General features: G+C 38.2%; 1 pseudogene; it reads right to left on the minus strand.

Annotated features, from left to right (window-relative positions):
• Positions 1-1,530: 1,530 nt before the first annotated feature.
• On the minus strand, positions 1,531-2,277 carry LOC111159280 (annotated as a pseudogene).
• Between the last annotated feature and the right edge of the window lie 3,340 nt (positions 2,278-5,617).

Here is a 5,617-nt window from a genome sequence, read left to right on the forward strand (position 1 = left end):
TACCAACACAATTCTGCAGATACCTGGGATTCTGCCTGGGAGTGCCTTCTGTCTGGAGAAGTGTGCTGGGCTCCTGGTTGGGGAAGGACCAAAGCATTCAGGAATTAAAAACTTGAGAAACAGTTTTCAAATAATGATGGATAGAAATTATGGTGATATATTTCTGATTCTTTGGGTCATCACCTGAATCTGTCTACTACCAAAGTTCTATCCTGATTCATCCTGGTGACCATTGTTTTAATAATGGTGCTAGAAGCAAGTTATATTACAGAAGATCCCTGCATGTGTGCTGGAAAGATATTTGAGATATTATTGAGTTCTCACTGGATTCAAACTTTTTAAAAAAGATTTTATTTATTTATTTATTTGACACAGAGAGATCATAAGTAGGCAGAGAGGCAGGCAGAGAGAGGGGGAAGCAGGCTAACTGCTGAGCAGAGACTCCAGTGCAGGCTTGATCCCAGGACCTTGAGATCATGACCTGAGCTGAAGGCAGAGGTTTAACCCACTGAGACACCCAGGTGCCCCTGGATTCAATCTTTCTTTACCTCGATAGGTATTGAGGTATGTGGGTCACTAGGAAGTACATAAGAAACACCAGAGGCCAGACTTAAGAGAATAATATTAACTTCAGACATTGCTTGCTGAGGAAATGAGGTTATCTTTCTAGCTATTTTCTTTCCTTTCTTTTTTAAATTATATTCAGTTAACCAACATATAGTACATCATTAGTTTTTGATGTAGTGTTCAATGATTCAATAGTTGTGTATAACACCCAGTGCCCATCAGAACACATGCCCTCCTTCATACCCATCACCTGCCTACCCTGTCCTCCCATCCCACCTCCCTTCTGTAACCCTCAGTTTGTTTCCAGGAGTCCAGAGCTATTTTCTTTTAGAAAGTCATACTTTTTTGTCACCTGAATGGAAAAATATATTTTAAAAAGTATATAAAGAAGTGTATAAAAAGTGTGTATATGTATATATACATATATATATACATATATATATATATATATGTATATATATATCTCACATAACTTGTTATATATGATAATTCTCCTGGCACATAAGATTCCATTTAAGTTTTTAGTTTCCTTTTGTGAATTGACTAATTCTCTTAGATTTCAGTTTAGTCAGTTTTGAAAAGTAAGTTTGAATCACATACATACAACACAGCCTATAGTGGAGCAATGACCATAGACAAGTAATGAGGGCAAGAACATAATGAGTGATGTCTCTGGTAAAGTTTTTGTCACGTTGGCTTAGAAAGTCAGTAGGGGATAAAGCACAAGTATAATGCAATAGTACTTGAAAGTGTTTAGAATATAAACTCTGCATTGTGATTTTGTTTTTCCTTCTAGCTAAATCCAACTGCTACACACACACTCTCTCTCTCTCTCTCTCTCTCTCACACACACACACACTATATAGTATGTGTGTGTGTATATATATATATATATATATACGTGTGTGTGTGTGTGTGTGTGTGTGTGTGTGTATCATCAATCAAGGCTTGGGCAGCTGATGATCAAATAGCTTTAGGGTTAAGAATTCTTAAGACTTGCTCCAGATCTGCTTTGTCCTGACCCCATAGATAACAGGGTTGAGTGCTGGGGGAACCATCATATATAGATTTGCCAGAAATATATGAATGTAGCCAGGGATGCTATGAACAAAGCAGTGCATCAGAAAAGAGAAAAATTCTGGGATGTAGAAGATGAGCAAGACACAGACATGGGAGCCACAGGTGTTGAGAGCATTGAATCAGGCATTCCATGATGGTAAATGAAAGACTGTAACAAAGAGTAAAGATCTTACAATCATGACTATACCTAGAATGGTCACCACCTTGTTTGTTTGTAAGTATCATGGTATATCTCAGGGGATTGCAGATGGCAATGTAGCGGTCTATGGCCATGACTGTGAGTATCCCAGACTCTAGGCCAGTACATAGATTAATCATAAACATCTGTGTAAGGCAGGCACCAAAAAGTATTTCTCTGAAATTGAACCAGAAGATGCCCAGCATCTTGGGGATAGTGGGAGTGGATAGGCTTAGGTCAGTGAAGGCCAACATTGCCAGGAAGTAAAACATGGGTTGGCGGAGACTAGGCTCAGTCTGAATAATAAAGAGGATTATAATGTTCCCCAGGAAAGCAATCAGATATACAGTGCAAAAGGGGAAACCATTATAGAGGTGAAAATTTTCCAAGCCTGGAATCCCCAGAAGGACAAAGAAGGAAGGATGGGATTGAGTGGTGTTGCAATAGGCCATCTTCATGGTTGCTGGTTACTTTTTTCACACTGTTAGGACTCCAATCTCATCCATGTTATTCTTTCAGGTCATAGAAAAATATGGAATTAATTCTCTGCCTTAATATGTAGCAGAAGACCCTGGAGTGGAAAGTGAGAAATGGTTTAAAAACCTCCCAAATATAGAACTGACCAGGTTCTGGACATCTTGTTTTTCTGTCCAGGACACATCCCAAACTTGATACTCTGTCAACAGTGCTAGGAATGATGTAAAATTTACTTGTGTTTTAGGGGAATTTCCATAATATCACAATGGAGAATTGGTTGGAGGGGCATATTAGAGTTTGAAGTAAGCAGAGTGAAAGATGATGCTAGCCTGATCTAAACAAAAGTAGTGGGCGTGGAGAGGCAATGGCATATACTGTAAACAGGGAACAGTTTTTGATGTGATTTGGGAGATGAAAGAGAGCAATAGGTCGTGTTTAACTTCCAGGATTCTGTGTTGGGCAAATGGACAAATATTGGGCTATTCAAGGAGATAGAGAACATAATGGGAGTGAGTTTTATTTTTGTGTATTTTAGTTGATGAGAGTAGGTGTTGATATCAGTTTTAAATATGTAGATAGTAAGTAGCAATTCTCAGCAGGCAGAATATCAGTTAAACTCATTTTATTATTTAAACCCAGTTTTAGTGCGTCAGTGAGTTTATAAAGCACCAAAAATTTCATGCATGTGACTGTAGGAACAACAGGACATGTGATTAAGGCAATGTTATATTTTGTCCCACCCCCCATGTTCATAATATTTAATCTTTGGAGAGCTATATTGGAGGGAATATCATAATAATGAATGAATGTCTTTGTATCCTCAAAGCCCTCTCCAGTAGCTACTGTCTGCAGTAGAGGTAAGGACAGGGGCCATTCTCAGAGATGACAAATTAAATGTCTTCATCAATGACAGCCTATCTGGACATAGTATTCTTGGCTGTGTATTTTTTCTCCTTTAGTGCTCTGAATATATCATGCCAGTTGTTTCTGGCCTTCCAGGTGTCTGCGGATAGATCTGCTACCAATCTAATATTTCTACCATTGTATATCACAGACTTCTTGTCCAGAGCTTTTTTCAGGATTTTCTCTTTGTCTCTCAGACTTGTATGTTTTACTAGTAGAGAACGGGATGTGGACCTATTTTTATTGATTTTGAGGGGGGTTTCTCTGTGCCTTCTGGATTTTGTTTCCTTTCAGAAATTAAGAAATTAAGAAAGTCAGAAATTAAGGAAGTTTTTCTGCTATAATTTGCTTCAATATACCTTTTGCATCCCCCTTTCTTCTTCTGGGACCCCAATTATTCTAATATTGTTTCATCTTATGGTATCACTTATCTCTGGAATTCTCCCTTTGAGACCCAGTAGCTGTTTTTCTCAGCTTCTTTATTCTCCATCATTCGGTCTTCTATATCACTAATTCTCTCTTCTGCCTTATTTATCCTAACTGTAAGAGCCACTATTTTTTTATTGTACCTCATTAATAGCCTTTTAAATTTTAACTTGGTTAGATTTTAGTTATTTTATTTCTCCAGAAAGGGATTTTATTTCTCCAGATAGGGATTCTTTAGTATCTTCTATGCTTTTTTCAAGCCCAGCTAGCACCGTTATAATTGTCATTCAGAACTATAGTTCTGACACTTACTAATGTCCATATTGATTATGTCTCTATCTGTCAGTACAACATCTTTTTTTTTTTTTTTTTTTTTTTTTTGGTGGTGAGTTTTTCTGCTTTGTCGTTTTGTCCAGAGAACCATAGATGAATGAGAGAACAAAATGCTAACAATGACCCCAGGAAAATATATGCTAACCAAATCAGAAGAGATCTGAAATAGGGGGGAGAAGAAAGGAAAAAAATATGATTGGGATGTGGAATAGAACAGAGCCACACACTTGATTTTGGGTGTATTTTGGTCTGTTAGAAGCAACAGACTCCCAATATTGGAAAGAAAGAAAAAGGTCTATATATATATATATATATATATATATATATATATACACATATATATATATATACATATACACATACATACACACACACACACACATATATATATATATATATATATATATATATATGGGTAAACATGATGAAGGAATGGAATATGAGTGTAAAGATTAAAATTTAAAAAGATTTTTAAAAAGAAATTGATTAAGATAAGCAGTTGGTTGAAAAAAAAAAAGGAGAGCATGTGGTCAGGCTGGAGACTAGAACAAAGCCATGTGCTAGATTTAGGGTATATTTTAGTCTGTTAGAAGAAACCGTATCCCAAAATTTCAAAGAAAGAACCACTTATATGTATATAAAACATAAGGTTAAATACAATGAAGGGATAGCATATGACTATAAAAATGATAATTAAAATATTTTTTAAAAGGTATTGATAAGATAAAATAGTTAAAATAGGATAAAATAGAAAAGAGGAATAATTTTAAAAAATAGAAAAAGGAAAAAAAATTAAAAATTTAGCTTTGAATGACTAAAGAATCATGGGAAAAAAGCCATGAATTCTATGTGCTGTATTTCCCTAGCCCTGGTGTTTTGCACTTCTCATTGATTGATAGAGTTGGTCTTAGTTGGATGTTCTTGCTGAACTTATCTGGGAGGGCCCTGTTGCAGTGATTCTCAAATGTCTTTTCCCAAGGTGGAATTGCACCACCCTTGCCAGGGGCCAGGCTGAGCATCTGCTCTGGTTTGTTCTCTGTAGCTTTTGTTCCCTGAACAGGTTCCATATAGCTTTGGAGGAAGGGAATGAAAATGGCAGCCTCCCAATCTCTGGCTCATAGGAGCTGAGAGTTCAGGTCCCTCTCTTCAGTGAGCCCTCAGAGAAAAGTCAATCATGCCTGTCTCTCTGGTCTCGGGCTGTGCTCTGAGCTCACCCAGCCTGTGACTGAGCATTTCTGTCTCCGGTGCACAGCCCTGTTTGGAGTCTTCAAACCCAGCAGATTCCCATAGCATGCTCCCGTGCTGCTCCTCCTGGTGGAGAGAGTAGGGGATCTCTCCAGATCACCACTTGTAGGGTTCCTGCTCAAAGAGCAGTGGTCCAACTGTGTTTTGAATCATGCTTTATGGTAACTCCGAGCTGAAAGCTCACTCCTCAGCTCCATCTCTGTAGCTGGCTTCAGTTCTCTGATACCTGGGAGCTCTGCCACACTCAGACACCCCCAGTCATCCTGTGACCCTGAGGGTCCTGAGACCACACTGAACCAGCAAGGATTCCACCCCTACTTAGCCACTGGAGTGACGTCCCTCCACTCAGCAGACTTCTAAAAGTTCCGATTTTGTGCTCTGTTACTCTATCACTTGCTGGGAGCTGTC

Source organism: Enhydra lutris, unplaced genomic scaffold (genome assembly GCF_002288905.1).
Source record: "Enhydra lutris kenyoni isolate GAN:26980312 unplaced genomic scaffold, ASM228890v2 scaffoldscaffold68, whole genome shotgun sequence".
NCBI classification, from domain to species: domain Eukaryota; kingdom Metazoa; phylum Chordata; class Mammalia; order Carnivora; family Mustelidae; genus Enhydra; species Enhydra lutris.